Source organism: Pogona vitticeps, chromosome 4, assembly GCF_051106095.1.
Source record: "Pogona vitticeps strain Pit_001003342236 chromosome 4, PviZW2.1, whole genome shotgun sequence".
In the NCBI taxonomy this organism is placed as follows: Eukaryota; Metazoa; Chordata; class Lepidosauria; order Squamata; family Agamidae; genus Pogona; species Pogona vitticeps.
The window spans coordinates 202233921-202256333 of record NC_135786.1 but is presented as its reverse complement, the minus strand read 5'-3'; the positions used below and the strand labels follow the sequence as shown (position 1 = coordinate 202256333).

General features: G+C 39.3%; 1 protein-coding gene across 20 annotated transcripts in view; it reads left to right on the top strand.

Annotated features, from left to right (window-relative positions):
* The window catches only part of NCOA2 (nuclear receptor coactivator 2), a 192424-nt gene that overhangs the window by 11937 nt on the left and 158074 nt on the right, over positions 1 to 22413 (top strand). For 12 of the 20 annotated variants that reach the window (XM_072999017.2, XM_020812545.3, XM_072999015.2 and 9 more), the window contains exon 2: positions 381 to 460. The exons of 1 other annotated variant lie outside the window; for it this stretch is intronic. The gene's annotated coding sequence lies outside the window, so the exon portion shown is untranslated. The remainder of the gene's footprint in view (positions 1 to 380; positions 461 to 22413) is intronic. 7 more of the 20 variants (XM_072999019.2, XM_078393819.1, XM_072999016.2 and 4 more) reach the window with 1 other exon arrangement.

Below are 22413 nucleotides of genomic sequence, written 5' to 3'. Positions count from 1 at the left end.
GATTTTTTGACTATTTAAAATTTAAAAAAATGATATTTTAATGTAGATCATTATTTAAATTGTAATTTAAATCAATTTGACTTTAAAATTTTGATTTTTTCCACCTTGAAACAAATATAGCTATTTAATTTTACAGAAATTTTGGAGAGAAGTGTTTTGGGAGAAATTCAGTAATATGTTCTTGAAGGCTTTCATGGCCGGGATCCGATGGTTGTTGTGGGTTTTTCAGTCTGTAATACTTTATAGTAATACTGTAAATTCAGTAACACAGTAAATCTAGTAATATTTTAGTGTGGCATATATTTTAATGATTTTGTGACAAATATAAATTACATAGTGCTATTGTTGAAGAATTTGTTTTGTTTGTTTTGTTTTTTTAGCAGACTTGAGATGTATCGGGATATTGAAGTTTTTAAGAACACAACGTGTAGTACTGATTTGCCCGCCTTACTGAGTCTTGGTAAGTTGTCTTTAAATAATGTATTTTAGCAATGACCAGGGTACTGTTTGGAAATCAGTTAAAGTAAATATTTATATATAGAGTTAATTCAGAAGTTATGTTGGATTGTATCATAATGCAAGTGGTCACACAACCAGTTTTGCAGTGGAAACATCCAGCCTGTGACACGTGTTACACACTGGTGTAGGATCTCTCAGAAAGCACAGCTTACTGTGCATCATTCTGTACTCTCAATACCTCTTGCACAGCTGTTTCCGATATTTCCTTAAAAACAGAACTGCTTGAACAGTGATACTTAGGCTAGCATAAACTCCAACAGGTTTCTGTCCATTGTGGCATATGAATTAAGTATGTAGATTTTATGAGATTATTTCCTACTTCTAAAATACCTGCTTTGTTCTAAGGGAGTAGTTCCTTTATAGTAATAATTACCTGCTCTCAAGTCAATTCTGACTTATGGTGGCCCTTCAAGGGTTTTCTAGGTATAAAGTATTCAGAAGTGGTTTATTGTTTTCTTTTTCTGGGAGCACACTTGGGACCATGTAGCTTGCTCAAGGCCATGTGGTATGGCTCTTCTCTTACAAGGCATGTGAGGAATAGAAATTCTGACTGTCTGTGAGCTACCTAGTTGAAATTTAGACCTATCACATCTCCTAGATTAACTGTTAATCAGAAATATTTAAAATATGGACAGTAAATCAGAGCACCATGAGGTAGTGAAGAATATATTTAATTCAGTCAAACTATAGCCATGCCTGTATGGGATAATGGAGAGCTTTTGCTTGATCTTGATTTTTTTTGTTGAGAAATAACTTGAAACCCAGATTTGATGCTGCTTGAAAGGTCATGTGTTCGCTTCCCAGTTTAGCTGAAATCCGTAGTTTCTGTTAATAATCTAATTAGACAGGGCAGGATTGCAGGCCATTTTAAATAGTAATCTTTAGTCTTGGTTTGTAGACAGTAGCTTGCCACCAAATCAGGCAGAAATCAAGGAGACAAACAAAAGAATGGTCATGTAAACAAAAGCTTTGATATTTAAAGTCAGATTGTGGGATCCAAATCCTTCCAATCCTTTGACCATGCCCCAACTTGAAAGACTAGAGCCATCTTGCAGTTTACCTGTTTCAATAAACCACAATAACTCTGTGGACATATCTAAATTATGATAATAGTGAAGACTCCTGTGTTACCTTAAATACTAACAGGCTTTATTCAGTTTTATAAGCTTTTTAGGAGTGCATCTTAGAAGTGGCTGCTCTCCACAAAGCAGCTGCAACTCACAAAAGCTTGGGCCAAATAACATTTCTGTTTGTTGCAAGAAACTAAAACAGCTACTCCTCTGAAACTGGCAACTTGAAACTGGAAAACTTTTATTTGGAAAGCTTCGTTGGCTCCTTACCCTTACAGTGTTGTATCATGTGACAAAATGCTTCCTGTTTAGGCAGGCTTTTATTGTATTAACTAGATACCTTTTATTTGGAATTTTACTGTATTTTATTAAAGAAATTTGGGACTAGTAGAAAAGCGTGCAGTAAAAACATCTGAACTACCCATCGGTTGCTTGCTTGGTAAGGAGTAGAGTAGTTGGAGAAGAGAAGTCCTTGCTTGTTTACGTAATGGTAAACCATAATTCCTTGTCAAATCTGAATGTATAGTACCTGTTACTTTATGTGGACTGAATTGAGAACTGCTGAGTTAGACATGGGCTGAACTAGTCAGGTTTTGTAGGTGTATGTTAACAGTTTATTCTGTATTGGATTGGGCGTAGGAGGGATGTTATATGGATTGATGCACATTAAGCACATTGAATATATTGAAAGCTGAAAATCGGAAGAGTAGGAATAGTATTTAATCTTGAGGATGTCTTGAGGATATAATGTCTGAAGAACTGCACCAGTTTTGGCATAAAAGATATCTATAAGGATATAAAAATACTCCAAAAGATCCCAAGAGTAATGGTTTAAAAAGAAGCCTTCACCACCAGCTGCTGACTAGGGTTTTTTGGAGTTACAGTCCAAGAAACCTTGGTTACCCGAGGTTGGGAACCACTGGTTTAAGCCATTACGTTTGGAATATTTTGGAGTATTTGACTTGGGAGTATCTAGCTTTCTCTGGTTGTGATTAACAAACATGTTCTAACATAAGGTTCTCTGGACAAAAGCCATTGTAAATGGTTAGTATTATCTAAGATGTTCCATTTGGGGCAGGGGTTAATTTCCAAAATTTGTCACCAGTGGTAAGATTTCATCAGCACTGACAGATTTATTTATTTTATTTTATTATTTAATTTATATGCCACCCACACTACCCAAAGGTCTCTGGGTGGCTTGATGAGGTGATTCTATTAATACAAGGTGGTATATTTAGAAAATAAAAATTCTCCCCCATCCTGTGGCTCCCAGTGGCTTTTCAGTGATGACAGTGATCCCAAGGGAACCTCAGGAATTTTGGGAACAGAAATTGAAAATTTTGAATTTAAAAAAACCCAGTCATCTGATTACATAATCAGCCTTATGCCATAAAAATTTTGAAAACAGGACATCAGCCATCAAATCATAATAGGCCTAATGCAACTAAGCTGGACATGGTGCATGAGCACAGAGGTACAGTGGTACCTCGACTTACGAACGTCCCTACTTACAAACATTTTGACTTACGAATAGCTCCGGTCGCAACTTTTTGCTTCGACTTGCGAACGGAGCTTCCACTTACAAACAGAAACAGGCAGGGAAAAAAGGCGGGAAATTCAGATTTCTAACTTGTAGGTGGCGACGAGGCTGCTTCTTTGTGCTGTAGCTCTTTTGGCAGTTATAGGTTGTGTCGCACTTGGAGGCTTGCGAGAGCCTCCTGCTTTGGAGTGAGCCTGTATGTGTGTCTGCAGGGAGGTAAGCTGCTGTTTTCTCCTTTAAAAACTGTTCTGAGTGGGTTTTGGTGGCTCTGCTTTGGTGTGTGTGTGTGTTTGTGTGTGTGTGTGTGTGTGTGTGTGTCTGCACGGAGTGTTTCTGTGCTCTGCTTTGGAGCGAGTGTGTGTGTGTGTGTGTCTGTATTTTTGGAGTTTTTTTCCTTCTTAAACCTCAGCAACAGAGGTGGCTCTAGTGTCTGTTTTTTGAGTTTTTTTCTTAAAGCCTCAGCAACAGAGCACCTTCTGACTGAGCTTACTGTGCTCTTTTTTGTTATTTTTTTCCTCTGGGCAGCAGTGGGGGAGCTGTGGCTGCTGACTGGAGTGAAGGAAGCTCTGGAGGAGCAGGAGGAGGTGGGTGGGCAGTCAGGTGAGCGCTTTCTGGCCAGGTCTCTGACCCCGGCCCCATTTACTTTGGCCCGCCTTTGAGGCTCCCTTTCTCTCCTGGGTTTTGCTTTTTTGCAGCCCCAGCACATTCCTATGGGGTTTGCAGTGTTTTATTTTTTATTTGGGGGATATTTTTTTCTTTGGCTGGAACAGATTAATCGGTTTTCAATGCATTCCTATGGGAAATGGTGCTTTGACTAACGGATGTTTCAAGTTATGGACACTATTCCAATACGGATAAAGTTCGTAAGTCAAGGTACCACTGTACCTTTCTCACTAAATGCTAAATAACGATTAGAGTTCAGTCTTACAGTGAGGAAAAGTAAGAGCAGTATGTAGAGGAGTCAGTCTGTTTGGAACTTTATGCAGTAATCCAGACTAAATAAATTAGTGTTATTCCCTCTGTTCTTGTAAGGCATCTTTCTGATGCTGAAACTTGTACAAATCCTGGGGATTAGGAAGAAAAATAGCCAAATATATAAAGATGAAATAATCTCACATAAAGTAAACCTATCTGGAATAAATACTCTGTTCTATTATTCTGCAATAAAGGATAATCAACATGATTCCAAGAGAGAGGCTAGCCCTTGTTTTGTTATTTTGTTCATATGAGCAGTGATGGGTCTGAAGAGGACAAGGGTCTTGCTCACATGTAAACTCTATGTGCAAACAAAAGCCTAGAAATTCTGTGTGGTTGCTTGTGTGTGTCGACCCTACATGTGAGCAGGATCATTTTAATCTTCAGCCATATCACTGATTGTGTGAGCAAAGCAGTAATGCAAGGGGCAAGGTTAGCCACTCTCCTATATGAGTTGATTATCACAAGCTGAATATCTGCCAAAAGTGTGATGTGGCTCTATGTGCAAATGCAATTTTATGCTGCATTAACAGAAGTATAGTTTCCATACCCTGTGAGGTACTATTTCCCCTCAATTTGGCACTGGTTAGGCCTCATCTTGAGTACTGTGTCCAGCGCTGAACACTTCAAGAAGGATGCCAACAAATTGGAATAAGTTCAGAGGGGACACCAAGAATGATCAAGGGCCTGTAAACCAGGACCTGTGAGAAAAGACTGAAAGAATTGGACATGTTTAGCCTTGAGAAAAGAAGACTAGGGGGGGATATGATTTGTTGTGTCAACTCTTCATGACCCCATGGACCAGAGCACGCCAGGCCCTCCTGTCTTCCACTGCCTCCCAGAGTGTGGTCAAATTCATGTTGGAAGCTTCAGTGACACTGTCCAACCATCTTGTCCTCTGTCTTCCTCTTCTCTTCTTGCCCTCACACTTCCCCAACATCAGGGTTTTTACAGGGAGTCTTCTCTTCTCATGAGATGGCCAAAGTATTGGAGCCTCAGCTTCACAATCTTCCAGTGAACACTCAGGGGGGAAGATATGATAGCACTTTTCAAATACTTGAAAGGCTGTCATACAGAACAAGGGATAGGATCTGTTCTCAGTCATCCCTGAGTGCGGGACATGCAACAATATGCTCAAATTACAGGAAGCCAGATTTCAGTTGAATATCAGGAAAACACTTCTTAACTGTTAGAGCAGTATGACAGTGGAACCAGTTACCTTGAGAGGTGCTGAGTGAAATTCAAGATTAATTTAGACGACCAGCTGGCAGATATCCTTTGATTTGTATTCCTACACTGAGCAGGGATTTTGACTCAGATGGCCTTATAGGCCCCTTCCAACTTCATGACTCTATGATTCCAAAGCAAAGTGGCAAAGTGTGCTTCTTATATACCACCCCATAGTGCTTAAAGCAGTGGTGCCCAACCTTGGGCCTCCAGATGTTCTTGGACTACAACCCCCACAAGCCTTCACCACCACCTCTGCTGGCCAGGATTGCTGGGAGTTGAAGTCCAAGAACATCTGGAGGCCCAAGGTTGGGGACCACTGGCTTAAAGCACTCTTTGGCAGTTTGCAATTTAATTATGCAGACTACATATTGTCCCCCCACCCCGCAAGATGGGTAATCAATTTACCCACCTCAGAAGGCTGGAAGTCTAAGTCAGCCTTAGGCTGGCTACCTGAAGCCATCCGGATCACAGAGTCTTGAATACAGTTGTGCAGTTTAATCACTGCACCACAAGAATTTCAGTCATCTGTACTACTCTCAAGTTATTCCTAGCATTAAGTGTTTTTTCTTCTGTAAAGATGGAGTGAAATTTATTTCGAAAATCATTTTTAGGAAGTATGAATGTTACAGAAATTCAGTAGTTTATGGTCTCTCTCTCTCTGTGTATCTCATGCAAATGGTGCCTGAGCTCATATTATAGTTATGAATTTCACTTTAAAGTAATAGTTATGATTACATGGCAAGGGAAGTGTTTTCTTTAATTCTCAAACCATGGTGATTACAAGTAGAGAGAATATGTATATATTGGATTTGTTGATGAAAGAGTTGTTACTAACTGTGGAAAATCAATAAATAATTTTTAAATTTAGATTAATATTGATAGTGTGGTGCTCCCTGGAAGTGCTATTGGGATCAAGAACAGTTAACTGTGCAATTATATTTTCAAAGATAACTTGTTGCATTTATGGAGGCAAATTTTTCTCCAGTATCTGTGCTAAGCCTACCTAACTGAAAATTGTGAAAGATCTGCTCAAGTGACCGCTTGACAGTAGATAGTGCTAATTAAATACAGAGGCCAACAGTGACACTGATTCTTGGATGAAGGCCTGTTGATTTCTATTGGATTACAGAAAATTTAATTTTCTAGTTTTGTCTGTCTAACAGTTTATTGAAAGATCTGAGGATACTTCATTGTGATAATGTTGCTGACTTTGCCATTTTGGACTTCTTCTGAGATTCTCAGTCTAGAAACGGCCTTTAACTTGCTTTTCTAATATGAAATACACACATACACTTTTTTACATGGTACTGTGTTAATTGGAGTAGTGTAATATGGATTTCTGCCAGAAGGTTCAACTGTGTCTGCAGTATAGCTAGATAGTGGGGGATCTGACTAGAGTTTAACAATTACGTAAGATTGTGATATGTTCAATCAAGAAGGTACTCCTAATGTAGAATGTGCATTTGCTTTCTTTCTCACAGTTATTGAGGTATGCTGTCTGTAATATCTGCTTGATTAGAATCCCAAGATTCTGTGTTTTGCTTAAATTAAAGCTATAGAACATACATCTTTTATTAGCAAATTTCCAAATAATGAATCTACATTCAATTTCTCTGTCAAACCTTCTAAAAGTTTGTTAAGTAAGATCTTGGGACATCAGCTCCATAAAAAAAGCTGAGAATGGCATACTCTTTGACTCTTAGTACAGTATTAGCAGAACTCATGATGTCTAAATCTATTTTTTTTCTCTCCTTCAAAATCCACTGTGTGAGTTCACTAGTAGGAGAGCTCTCTTTACTGCCATAGTTATTCATGCTGCTACTTTTTGCAGTACATTTACTCATAATGGAGATAAAATGTTACTTTCATCGAGGAGGAAGAGTACTGACATCAGTTTTGCACTACCTTTCAGCCCTTCCATTTGTGGATATGTCTCTGGGCTATTAAATTTGAGCATCACAGTAGTGGAGGGCTGCATCTATTCCTCCCCTTCCTTCTTCTTACTTTGTGTCAAAAGCAATCCAATGGTGCTTCCATGTGAAAATGTCAGCTAATAGGAAAAGTTGACAGAGAACGAGATGGTTGGACAGTGTCACCGAAACTAACAACATGAATTTGACCCAACTCCGGGAGGCAGTGGAAGACAGGACGGCCTGGTGTGCTCTGGTCCTTGGGGTCATGAAGTTGGGCATGACTAAACTACTAAACAACAACAAAAATAGGATAAGATGCCTGGGGATGCCTGAATATGCTAGTTAATGTGTGCCATTACAGTCATTACATTCTTTTGAGAGGTTCCTTCCATGTTCCCCTGCAATTCCCCCTGAAAACAAGGCTTGTGGGGAGAGTACACCTTATTTATTTATTTATTTATTTATTTATTTATTTATTTATACATACATACATACATACATACATACATACATACATACATACATACATACATACATACATACATACATACATACATACATACATACATACATACATACATACATACATACATACATACATACATACGCCACATTTCTCCTTGAAAATGACCAAAGGCAGTTTACAGCAATGAAATACAATATTTAAAATTGAAAACAATGAGTATAATTAATAAGGAGGCCATAATAATGCAAAGATCAGTACCTATTCAGAAAATTAGAAATGTCATTTGAGGAAAATACCAGTAGTACAAACAATCCAGTCAAAGCAGTAATGCATAACAGTCTACTCTGTTCCCCCTAAAATAAGACCTAACCTGAAAATAAGCCCTAGTATGATTTTTCAGGATACTAATATAAGCCCTACCCCGAAAATAAGCCCCAGTTAAGTGAAACCCTGCCCTCTACCATTGTGCAGCAACCAGAAAATAAGCCCTTGTATGATTTTTAGGATGCTCATAATATAAGCCCTACCCTCAAAATAAGCCCTAGTTAAGTGAAACCCCACTCTCCACCATTGTGTAGCAACCAGAAGATGACATAACTGTATTTGAATAAATGTAGATTGTTGTACATGAAAAGAATAAAACATACCCTGAAACAAGCCCTCATGTGTTTTTTTGAGCAAAAATTAATATAAGACCCTGTCTTATTTTCGGGGAAACACGGTATCTAAACGTCACCGAAGAACAATGAATAAGGAGGCATCTTATGTCAATTAATGAACAATATTAAGGCAAAGATCTGTAAGTATACAAACATTTAAAAATGTCATTCTGTGAGGAAAACACAAGTAGTACTAACAATCCAGTCAAAGCAGTAATGGATAACAATCTATTTAAAAATCACACATAGGTAGCTGGTTACTGATGGAAGTCTCGCCTGAAGAGAAGGGTCTTTGTCTATTTGCAGAAGGATAGCAAAGATGGAGCAAGCCTGGCTTCCTGTGGGAGGGAGTTCCAAAGTCGGGGAGCAACAACAGAGAAGGCTCTCTCTTGTGTCCCCATCAGATGCACCTGTGAAGGTGGTGGGACTGAGAGAAAGGCCTCTCCTGATTATCTTAACATGCAAGCTGGCTCATAATGGGAGATAATGTATTTGAGATAACTTGGACCCAGGCCATTTAGGGCTTTATAAATTAAAACATACGTTAGGGACATGGTGATGCTGTGGGTTAAATCGCAGAAACCTCTGTGCTTCAGCGTCAGAACACCAGCAGTCGTAAGATCGAATCCACGCGACAGAGTGAGCTCCCGTCGCTTTGTCCCAGCTCCTCGCCAACCTAGCAGTTTGAAAGCATGCAAATCAAGTAGATAAATAGGTACCACCTCGGTGGGAAGGTAGCAGCGTTCCATGCCTAAGTCACACTGGCCATGTGACAACAGAAACTGTCTTCGGTCAAACGCTGGCTCTACGGCTTGGAAACGGGGATGAGCACCGCCCCCTAGAGTCAGACACTATTGACTAAATGTCAAGGGGAACCTTTACCTTTACCTTAAATTAAAACTAGCACTTTAAATTGTGCCTGGTAACTGATCGGCAGCCAGTGGACCTGCTGTAACAGGGGTGTGATCCCTGTAACAACCCCAGTCAGCAATCTGGCTGCTGCATTTTGGACCTGTGGAAGTTTCCTGACACTTTCCAAGGCAGCCCCACATAGAGCACATTACAGTAATCCAGAAAGGAAGTAACTAAAGCATATATCACAGTGGCCAGATCAGATCTATCAAGAAATGGACGTAGCTGGTGCACTAGTTTTAATTGTGCAATTGTGCTGCATGAAGCCTCTTACAGGCATAATTCTAACTTAAAACAAAGCATGCACTTCATATGTATTTTGGTCTCAAAGGAAAATATGCCATCTCCCCTTTTTTTGCACCCATCCCTGCTTTAATCCCAAGGCATTTCATTTCTTGTATCCTAGTGGGATTAATAAATTCTTTTCAGATCCAGGTTGGATTCCCCTTTCTTGCTGAAATAAATTTAAGTGAGAAGTAGAGTACTGTAGCACACAACTTGCATCCCAAAGTGTTGTTCCACAGTGTAAGGAAGAAGAGCCAAAACAGTGAATGCATTTCCACATGTTCTGCTGTGCACCTAATATATTTTGGGAGGAGGAAAGTGCTCTTGCTATGCTAAGCCTAGTTTCTCTTTTGGATTTCAAGTTAGGTTATACCTGTCAAATTATTATATTCTTTTTTCTTAGTTTTAATGTATTTGAGTCACTCCTAAAAGAATGGTGGTTTCTGTGCTGCTCCTTCTTGCAGAAAAGTTTTTAAAAGCTTAGTTATTCTGAAATTGCATATTAGAAATTTATGTAGAGGAAGGGAAAGGATTACTCATATTTGGATTTTAAAAAAACCCAACAACGCAGTTTTACTACTGCAGCTCTTCCCAGGTACAAAATATAATAACTTTTCTTAAGAGATTTTCTAACTGAACTGGAGGTAAAACTTTGAGTAGCCTAGAAGAATGAATGGCTTAATAAGCGCTAGTTAATGTGTGCCAAAAAGACTAATGTACGTAGATGTGTCCCACTGTGCATTCAGTTTGTTGTATTAAAATGCAGGCTTTTACCAAAAGAGTGTTCCTCAACTATTCCACCCATCCCATGAAGTTCAAATAACTTCTGTGAATTTGGCCTTGTTCCTATGTCTGTATGTCATATGAAGCTAGTAGATAAAGAAGAGCATGCCAGGAAATTAGTGTACAGTGACTGAAATTGTGCCATAGCTGGTGCTTCATGTCTGTCTGTCAGAGATGAGCCAAATATATTGTGTAGATAGCTTTATTTCCATGTCAGTATCTTGAATTCATCCTTACATTTTTGATCTCTTTCCCTCCCGCAGATACAATCAGAGTACAGTGGTGTCTCAATTTACGAAATTAATCTATATTGGAACGGTGGCCGTAACTCAAAATTTTCGTAGGTCGAAGCACCATTTTCTATAGGAATGCATTGAAAACTGATTAATCTGTTCTAGCCAAAGGAAAAAAAAGAGAAAAGAAAGAAAAGAAACAGAGCAAGTCCCACGCTGGGACTGCAAAAAAACAAAATCAAAAAACAAACAAATCCAAAAATAAACATTGGAGCAAGTCCCACACTAGGATTGCAAAAAAACAAAAAACACAAAAACACAAAACAACACAGAAACATAACCCCCCCCTGCCCAAACCTACCCTCCAAACCCACCCAGAACAACTTTTTTAAAAGGAAAAAGGAATACCTTACCAGTCTGAAGCCTCCTCAATCTCCTGGGCTTCCCCGCTGCTGTGACCGCTGTCGTTGGAGGCCTCCCGGGATTTCCTGCCGCCATGATGAAGCGATCCAGTCCCGCATCTGCGAGGCTTCTGGCTGTCTGTGGAAATCCAGGTCAAGCTCCCATGCGGTTTTGCGCTGCGACGCGCATGCGGGGGCCCCCGGCCGAGAGCAAGACAAGGGCACATCTGCAGCAAACTCCGCTCCAACAAGGCGAGGTGAAGCAAGCCGGCCAGCCGTGCCTGCTGCCCTGGACCCCCGGCTCCACATGTTACTCACCATCGAGCGACTGGCAAACCCAGGGAATGGAGGGGAGCCACGAGTGGGGAGGGCAAGGAGAGACAGGGAGCTGCTTGGAAAGGGTCCCCCCATGGCTTCCTCTCGGCCACCCGCCTAATTTTACCTAGCATTGCCCACCATCCTGCCTCGGAGGCAGCTGGGTGGAACTTTTTTCGGTCCTGCCTGCCCGAGTTGCCCGCCCGCTGTTAGCTTCTGGGCCCCGCAGGAGCGCATCCCGCGAAGCAGTGCACCCTGTTCGCTTGCTTTGTGAGCCCACTGCTGAAAAGACCAAAGGGGGAAAGGCAGGGACAGCACGCTCCCCACCCTGAAGAAAACGGTCATGGCGGCGGGGAACCCTGGGAGGCCTCCAACGGCAGCCGTCGTGGTGGGGAACCCCGGGAGGCTGAGCCCAGCCGGGATTGTCTGGCAGTGGTGGAAGCCTGGGAGGCTGAGCCTCCCTTTCCCCAACTGTTGGGACAAAGAAGCAGCCTCTTCATCACCAATGGTTTGAATTTCCCACCCTTTCCCCCTGCCTTTTTCCGTTTGTAAGTGGAAGCTCCGGCCGCAAGTCAAAGCAAAATTTTGCAGCCAGAGCTTTTCGTAAGTCGAAATTTTCGTAAGTAGGGACGAGGCCCCACTGTATTAGATTGGGAGTGGTGTACACAGATTCAAGTCTTCATTTAATAATGAACTTCACTGGATGTGTATGGGCCATTCTGATCTGATTTATGTGAAGAAAAATACGTGGAGAAGATGTGTACATCTCGTTGAGCTCATTGTAGGAAAGATGCAATATAGATTTGATAAAATAATAGTTTAAGAAATACCACATTTGTTGAAGCAAAAAGAATGAAAAGTCTGTATTACAAAGACTAAAGTAGAGTGCAGAATAACACAAGTGACAATACTAGAAAATACTAGTGACAAAACTAGAAAATGCCTTTAAATGTTTTTGCCATAATTATTTTTAGTTCAGTGTATATACTGTGATTTCCATAGCAGCTCAAAATGTTTAAGTCAGTGTAGTTCTCTGTTACTTTAAAGACAGCAAATACGTAAAGAGTGAAAGACAAGGAATGTATTTTATTACTATTTATAGATAATACTGTTTTATTAGTATTTATAGCCTGTATTGGATACAGACTCAATCAATCTCTTGTCTTTCAATTACTGATAGTATTTTCTAGACTTCACAATGGGTGTGCAAGTAAAAGGCAAAATGACAAAGTCAGCAGTTGTGATATACATCCTTAAGGTTAAAAAAATCTACTTTCTGCATGGTGTAGATCTTAAAAAGGTAACTGAGCTTTTGAAGTTTGAATAGAAAAGAGGAAGAAAATAACTTAAATTTTAAATTAAAATTTTCTAGTGATTTGGTTGTTGTATACTGTCTTGGTAAATTTGTATTCTGGATTATTTTCCACATAATTAGATTGGTGTAATAGTGAGGAGAATATGGTTTATGCTCCTTACCACAAAGGGAAAATAATGTAGACTATAATTCAAGCATTTTGGACCTTTTCTCTCTCTCTTTTTTTTAATTTTAAAAAATACCTAAAAATAAAAATTAAATTTTCTATCTGCACTAAGAATAGAAATAGATGTCTAAAATGCAGTGTCAGGAAACTTCTTAAAACAATGTTTGTAGCATTCCTAATAGAATAGCTCATTTTGTCTGTGCCAAATTTACAGAGGAACAACAGAGGGAATGTTGTTTTTGCATGTTGTTCAGAAGGAAAAAAATAATCAGCACATGGTTAGCATTTTAAGCAGAATAAAGTGAAAAAGTAACCCCTTTTAAAGTTGCATATGTGCTGATACAAATTAATAGTACTGATTTCCTCTTTCCAGCAGTTATGGGACTATACTATGCAGCCTTTGTTTCTTTTTAAAGATCTTTTTGCAGCCTTGACTGAAAACAAGACTGTATTAAGAGTGGGCTAGCACCAGAAAATAAAGCAAAAGTATTTTCGGTGAAAAGTTCAAGCTGCCACCATCTTGCTCTAGCCCTAAAGAGCATGTGTTTTCAAATATGTACTTTTGACAAACAAAACTGTTCATATTATATGATTTTGGTTTTTGCTAATGTTTCTTAAAGAACTATAGATTTAGATAGTTTTTGAAATTATTATTAGATGGAAACAAACTACCTCTAGCTTGGCTATACTGTACTGCCTTTCTCTGGGAAAAGAAATCAATGGTTAACTTAGGGCTAGTTGTCTAACTCTTAGTGAATAAATCTCATATGGAGATATGCAGCTGTTGTTGCCCATTCTGCCGAAGACCTCCAACAATTTATGAATCGTTTTAGCAAGGCCTACCAGGATTTTCTATACACACACACACACACACACACACACACACACACACACACATATAGTGTGCATATATATATATACACACACACACACACATACATATATACATACGTATACACACACACATATATAGTGTGTGTGTGTATACACACACACACACACACACACTATATATATGTGTGTGTGTGTGTGTGTATACGTATGTATATATGTATATATGTATAGAAGCAATTAATAATGCAAAGCCAAAAAACCAGAGCAGACATTAAAGTATGAAACATCAAAAACACAGTACCTCACAGACAGATTATGAGCTCTCGGGAAATAAATAAATAAATAAATATTTAATGTAGGTACTTTAATTCAGAATTGTATGTTATTATTTTATTTTGTATTTTGACTCTAAAATCAAGAATACCAAATACAAATAGTTCACAAACTGCCCAGCACAATCAGTCAACAAAGGATTATGTGAAGACAGAAATTTATGCTGGACAGCTCAGTGGGTGAGGTATCTGCTTGCAGAGCCAGAAGTAGGAAGTTCGATTCCCCACTGTGCCTTCTTGATAGGGATGGGTGCCATTATGGAAGAGGCTTGTTTCCAGATTTCCATTAGATGGCAATTTGCAGGTTGCTGCTGTATAGCCAGGAATTCCTTCTTCAGTGATCACACCTAATGATAATGAATGTTACCATTCTAATAAAAAAGAAAAGCCCTTTGTGATTCTTCTATAGAATCCAAAGTCATCGTGAGTAATACCTTTGGTTAGGGTTGCCAGATACATGTGTATGAAAAGGAGGACATAGAAAGCCAAAAAGGAGGACGTATTGGGGGGGAGCTGTGTGCAAAGGGTGGGGTGGGAGGGCGTGTCACTTTTGGAATTAGATATTGGGGAGAATAGCTCTTTGATCATGGGGCAATACCATAACTGTTCAACCTACTCAGTCTTGAAAGGTCAAGCCTGGGAAAGTTACATTTTTTGGACTGCAAAACTCAGAATCCACTGGCCACTGTTTTCTTGTTTTAAAAAATGTTTAAAAATAAAAACAAAACAAAACAAATCTACATACTGTATATACTTACTGGGCTCCCAGGACCAATGGAGACAAACTATTCCTTTAATGGAGACCCATCCCCCTTGTTTTAATTTATTGATTTTTTATTTTAATAAAAGCATAATAAAGTGAAAAAAGTTTTAAAAGTGACAGATTTGAAACACTTTATAAAAACCAGAAAAAAAACAAGGCGTGGATTTTTCTCAGCTTGAGAGATGCAAAGGGTGGAGAAAATGGATTTGCAGACACACGCACACACAAAGCCATTTTCTCCATTTACAATTTCTCAAGCTGAGAGAAATCTGCTTGTGTGTGTGTGTGTGTGTATGTGTATGTGTGTGTTCAAGCTCCCACAAGCATGGGGGATAACTCTGCATATGCTCCTGGACCTGGAAATACACTCTGCACATGCCCCAGAATCAGGGGGATTAGGGCATAAGGGGGGGATAAAGGTGCCTCTTGTTCCCCGGCGTTAGGAGGAAGGAGGGACTGGACTGGACCCTATTTCCCTGGCTCTGAACCGCCACTCCCCCAAATCCCAGAATAGCCTCCCCCCCCCCCCGGCAGGCAAGAAAGTGCACTCACTTCACTCCTGTCCGTTTTCATTCATCCATCTCTCTCTCACCTTGCTGCCTTATTCAGCCTCTGGGCAGAAGCAGCCATCCACAAACCAGGGATTGATTGCCCGGGGCTGTTCTACAGCCCTGAGCAATCAAGCCACCTTATCTCCAATCTCTGAAAGAACCGGAGGATTTAGAAGTGCCCAGCCAAGGAAGTAACAGGGAGAGTTTTGGCTACAGGGGGTGGGGGGTGGAGATACAAAAGCCGGACATTTTAAAGTTTTTTAGTTTTGCCTGCCGGACGGAGGACATGATTCTGAAAAGTCGAACATGTCCTCCTTTTGCCGGGCGTCTGGCAACCCTACCTTTGGTAAGATCACTAACATCTCATAATAAGGTAACTTTGGAGTCCATCAGAGCTCTTCAGGCTATACACTGAGGAGGCTTGAGAGCCTCGTGGCGCAGTGGTTAAAACGCTGTACTGCAGCTAAAACTGTGCTCACGACCTGGGGTTCAAATCCCAGGTAGCCGGCTCAAGGTTGACTCAGCCTTCCATCCTTCGGAGGTCGGTAAAATGAGTACCCAGCTTGCTGGGGGGGCAATGCGTAGCCTGTATAATTAAAATTGTAAACCGCCCGGAGAGTGCTTGTAGCGCTATGGGGCGGTATATAAGTCCAATAAATAAATAAATAAAATAAATAAATAGAAAAGTTCAGAAATCATTATGGCCATAATTTCATAATTTAAAGTGAAGTCTTAAAATGGAGGCATTAGCTGTGAAATCAGTGTTGATATATCAGGTTTTACTTCAGGGGATGAAAAGTGTTAATCTCATCTTGTTTTTGCAGTTTTAATGACAATAATGTTCTTGCATTAGTCTTACATTACGAATCTATTCTTTCTGTGTGGCAAGTCCCCTATTTTCCATATCCAGGAACTGCCCACCTATACAACTTTTATTTCGTAAGGATTTAGCTTTAGTTTTTAAGCCTTTATTTAACCCATAATTGGCTGAAATCCTGTTGCTTTAGGATAGTAGGTCACACTAGACTATCAGTGGTGATTTCATGAGTCTGTAGAGTCTGATACATCTACAGGTTTGGCTTGCAATCTTGTTCTTTTCTAAAAAGAATGTAGGAAAGTTTAAGTATATCAGTATCTAAAACAAATATATAGTTTAAAACACTGGTTCTTAACCTTGGGTTACCCAGGAGTTTTGGACCGCAACTCCCAGAAGCCTTCACCACCAACTGTGCTGGCTGGGGTTTCTGGGAGTTGCAGTTCAAAAACATCCGAGTAACAAAGGTTAAGAACCACTGGTTTAAAAGAAGAAAAGCTCAAAACAGTGCATTTCAAACATATTTTGAATATTGATGCTGCTGCGTCTGTTAGATTTATAGCACATGTAAATATAGTTGTGATTATATAGTATTCACATATATGACCCCAGCAATAGACAATCTGCTTAAAATAAAAATTAATACTTTCACACTCAGAGTTGTGTGTGAAAGTATTAGTTGATGAGCTAAGAGCTTTGGAGCAGCTAATTTGCCGCAGGGTTCTTGTACAAATCCAGCAGATATGGTGGAATAAGAGGATAAAACAACTTATCATTCAATGGGTTAAAAATAACTGATAGGCTTTTGGTACCTTAATATGTTGTTTAGAAATCTTTCATGGTTTTTGTTGTTTAGTCATTAAGTCGTGTCCGACTCTTTGTGACCCATGGACCAGAGCACGCCAGGCCCTCCTGTCTTCCAGTGCCTCCCGGAGGTTGGTCAAATTCATGCTGGTAGTTTCGATGACACCGTCCAACCATCTCGTCCTCTGTCATCCCTTTCTCCTCTTGCCTTCACACTTTCCCAACATCAGGGTCTTTTCCAGGGAATCTTCTCTTCTCATGAGATGGCCAAAGTATTGGAACCTCAGCTTCAGGATCTGTCCTTCCAGTGAGCACTCAGGGTTGATTTCCTTCAAAATGGATAGATTTGTTCTCTTTGCGGTCTAGGGGACTCTCAAGAGCCTTCTCCAGCACCACAATTCAAAAGCAGGAATTCTTCAATGGTCAGCCTTCTTTATGGTCCATCTCTCACTTTCATCCATCGCTACTGGAAAAACCATAGTTTTGACTATGCAGACCTTTGTTGGCAAGATGTCTCTGCTTTTAAAGATGCTGTCTAGGTTTGTCATTGCTTTCCTCCCAAGGAGCAAGAGTCTTTTAATTTCATGGCTGCTGTCACCATCTGCAGTGATCATGGAGCCCAAGAAAGTAAAAGCTGTCACTGCCTCCATTTCTTCTCCTTCTATTTGCCAGGAGGTGACAGGACCAGTGGCCGTGATCTTCAGGTTTTTTTGATGTTGAGCTTCAGACCATTTTTGTGCTCTCACCCTCATTAAGAGGTTCTTTAATTCCTCCTCACTTTCTGTCATCAGAGTGGTATCATCTGCATATCTGAGGTTGTTGATATTTCTTCTGGGAATCTTAATTCCTGTTTGGGATTCATCCAGTCCTGCCTTTCTTATGATGTATTGTGCATAAGTTAAATAAGCAGGGAGACAATATACAGACTTGTCGTATTCCTTTCCCAATGTTGAACCAATCAGTTCCATATCCAGTTCTAACTGTTGCTTCCTGTCCCACATATAGATTTCTCAGGAGATAGATAAGGTGGCCAGGCACTCCCATTTCTTCAAGAACTTGCCATAGTTTGCTGTGGTCGACACAGTCAAAGGCTTTTGCGTAGTCAATGAAGCAGAAGTAGATGTTTTTCTGGAACTCTCTGGCTTTCTCCATAATCCAGCGCATGTTAGCAATGTGGTCTCGAGTTCCTCTGCCCCGTCGAAATCCAGCTTGTACTTGCTCTACTAACTACTAAATCAGATGCATTTGTTAGTCATTTAGGTGCCTAAAGATTCCTTTCTTTTTTTGTTGTTAACATTCTGAAACATCTGTCCTAGATATAGTTGAAAAAATTTAAATAGCACGTGCCTCGGGCAACCATGAGAGGAAAGGCAACCTATGTGTATGAAAACCAGTGTTGCATTGTACTTGAATAATCTGTATTTCACTTTACTTTGGAGGGATGTTTACATGTGCCTTTAAAGACAATACAGTATGTCATACCAAAGTTGTGGAGAAAATTATAGTTATGCAAAAGGAAATGAGAATGAACTCTGCTTGCAGAACTTCTTATTTGAAAAATGAAGCTAACTTCCTTTTTAGACAGAACATTTTGGAAATTATATTACACTGACAGTTGATTTTAAGACTGCTACATCAAGATACTGCTCTTTTATCATCACATATGTTTCTTTGGTCCTCCTAGTCATGTCATTGAGAATTGCTGCATTATTAGCAAAACCTGATTTTTATAACTCTTGGTTTCATGCACTTTATTAGAGGTATCAGGACTTGATTGTAGGCCTGTCAAGGCTGTCAGGTACAGTGTCTTAATTACTAGCTGCAACAACAGTGGCAGCTCTGATAGACCAAGAAGCTGGCTTCTTCAGTGAGATGTTACATCTTTCTAAAACCAGCTGGCCTGGTCTAACTTGAAATAGCATGTGTTTGTTTATATATGAATGTGTTATGTGTAAATGTTAAACAGAAAAAAAATAATTCCAATATTTGAACCATATATTTTTGTAGAAGGAAATAGAGCATTTTTCCTGCTGATTTGCATTTGTGTGAGCTTTTTCTTTAATTGTCTCAGTCCCATGTATTATTTTAAAAAATATTTAGAATTATCGGCATGCTTACCGGTGATTATGAGAATTGTAGTCTCATGCATCTGGCGATAACAGGGTTGGTGATGTCCAAGATGTAAATGCTATTGTATCCATAAGCATGCTGCCATAGCTTTTCCTGCTTTTATCTTAAGTCTTAGTCAGGATGGGCTTTGAAAACATATGACATATAGTTTCCTTTTTCAGGTACAATGCTCAGTCATAAAGACATCATCATTAGACAGACAGACTGTGGAACACATGAAACTGAGAATATGAATTCCTCTCATATCCCTGTCTACTTTTTGAACTCCCATATGTACAGGACATAGTCCAGACTGACCTGGACTATGTTTTATTTTTATGCTCATGTAGGGTCATGCCCAAAATTTAAGAAAAAGTAGGCACTTTCTCAAATAATACTATTGCTACACCTTTTCTGGCTTTGTAAAGAAAAGCCATGTTTGAGAATCAACAAGTTATTGGATGCTTAGCTGAGTAGTCAGTCTGAAATTTGTGGCCAGGACAAGGCCCCATGCCAAGATGATTCTTGTAATACTTGTAGGAAAAGTTGGGCTCTGAGTTTGATACTGGAACTTTCAATTTTAAGCTGTGAATCATCCAGTTTGTTTTCTCACTGTAAATGTGTATGTCCCCCATTCATGATTACAACTTCTTCCCAACATGCTTATATACATGCAAGTATTTCATATCTGCACTTTTGATGAATGCCAATATAGTCTCGCCTTGCATTCTTATTGAATATTTATTTCAGTAGGACTAAGGATGATAGTGCAGAAATGTTAGAGGATCAGCAGTGCTTGAGGCTTGTGCGTGGGCAATTGACAGCCAAGTTTTTAAGAGTTGTCTATGAGTGTTCTGAGGACTTGCTGCTACAGAGTTTACCTTGTGGTTGTACTATGCATGGGGATGAAATTCAAAGTGGGGTTGGACTTGTGTTATTACCAAAATAGTTTGCTTTGTTGCTACCCATCTAAATGTTGTTGTTTCTCTGGCTAGAACAAGTGTAGATGTTAGTTGCAATGGGTGGACTTTTTCCCTCCTGAAGTCTTCTAAGCAGCTTTTGAGGGTGAGCTGGAAGGGTTCACACTCTGTCCAGTTTTGTTGATAGAGGCAGTTCATGCCCAGTGTGCATTAAACATTTTAATGTGCAGCTTTTTTCCTATGAAAGTACTTCTGTTTAAAACTAATATTCTTGTGAGGCATATTTAAATGGAGAGAGTTAAATATGTGAAGACTATAGATTTATTTAAATCTGGTTGAATTAAAATTGTTGTGTAAATCTTCACCCTCCCTCTCTCATGATTCTGCTCTGATGAAAATGGATAACGTCAACCTGGGCGTGCTTCTGGCTCCGTATTTGACCTCGTATGTTCGCTTAGAAGCCTACAGTTTGGCTGGAAAAACATGCAGTATTGAAGTCTTAACCAAGTAATTTTTTGCTTGCATGCTTTGTGTATCAAATCCTAACCTTTGCAAATTGTTAGTTTTTACTCAACCATTTGATGTATCAAGGACATACACATTGTTTTATAAGATAACTAGGATTTAATAGCTAGAATGTAGTAGAAGTTTAAAGCAACAAAATATGTAAGTGGTCAGGTCTGTACTTCATAATTCAGCTCTTGCTTTCCCAGGCCTCAGCTTTTTAAGAGGCTCCCTTACATCAGCAGTTCTCTAAACTAGGGTTAGCAAAGTTTGGGATTAGCAAAGTTTGGCCTGTGGGCTGTATGCAGCTCCAAAATTGTTTTTCGCTTTTTATGGTTTCAATTGCTTTCCATTTGAAAAGTCCTTCATACCTTCAGGGGTGCTGGAGATGAAACCCCCAGCAACATTTCCCCCTCTAACCTTTTCAGTAACCAGAAGCTGTACTTGACCCTTGCTTCTCTGCCTTTACATAGGTGCAGGCAAACCTTGCATCTTCTTAGTGCCATTACAGTTGCTTCTTAAGGGCTTTCATAACTCCACCTTCCATAACTATTGTTACGAGACATGCATTCATTTTATTGGTTTTGTAAAAGTAGCACATTACTTTTACTGTTGCATTGGTTATTGGAGAGCCAAAGTTCCCCAGAAAAGGCTGATCCGGAGTCCAGGACATAAATAAAAATAGGAACATTTGTTTTTAAAAATCCTATCTCCTTTCTTCTACTATGAGCATTCCCCCACCACTTCTGGGTGCAATAGAAAAAAGTTCTTCACCAGGATGGCCATTATTATGTCTTGTATTTCAAAATAGTTTTCATCTCAACTTAGAACTGCTCCAGGAACAGTCCAATGCAATGTCAAGTATATATAATATTCTGTAAAAGTGAGGGAATGCATCTAACAAGATTCCTTATACTTTTTTTTTTATAGATTTATCATTTTTCAGTGGTTGAAATCTGTTGCACAACTACACAAGTGGTATAACTTTTGGAAGTGAATTGCCATAAGTTAAGAAATGTATATAAACATCTGCTGTATTTATTTCAGTAAATCCACATGACTTGGTGTGCAGTGGATGATGCCTTTGGAGATTTCTTAATTTATGGCAATCCATGTTTAAAAGTTAGACTGTTTGTGTAACTGTGCAGCCCAATTTCAACCAGTATTTCACATTTCTTTCTTGTGTAAAATAGCTAGAATATTTCTAGAAAGTTGCAGTGAAATCTAGTTTTAGATTGAGAAACATTTTAGAAAGTTGTAAAACTTTTTTACTGTAGAAGGCTGACTTTCATAATACAGCTGCTGTATCACCAAGAAATGGTTCTGTCTAGTTCTTAAATATTAAATCCCTTTGTGTATAGCTTATATGGTGTTTGGGAGAAGTTGTTATATACAAAACTAGTCAGATGATGTATGCATACTTGTGCCTTGCCTTTCTACAGAAAGTATTTTGTTCTTAAATTTATTTACTATAAGGTACTATTAACTCTGAAATGTGTTTGCTCAATGACAAAATATTTCAACCTGTTACTTTCAGGATATTACTGTAAGTTCATGTACAACTCACTTAACTCTATAACAGAATAAATAAAAAAATATCATTTTTTCTGTAGCATGGAAATGCTTGATATTGTATTGTGGCACTAATTTCACTGTAGAGTGGTAACTCTTGATTAAACTTCTGCACTCTCTTAACATGGGTTCAATTAATGACCTTTGAACAGTGTTGCTTGTAGCCTTCAATACTGGAATTATTTCGTTTGCTTGTATTAATCATTAATGGAACTCCTTGCAGCTCCTGAAAGGCTCTGAGAGTTTACATGAGTTTTAAAGAGCTAAAGCCTCTCCTGCTAATTACCTCCCTAAGCCAATTAGAAGATTCATTTTGCACTCACTGAAAGCTGTTTTATAGTTTGTTTAGCTTTAGTATCTAATGCTTCAATTTACACTTAAGCAGTTCAGTTCAGCTCTGTATTAGGATCCTCTGTTACAGTCAAATC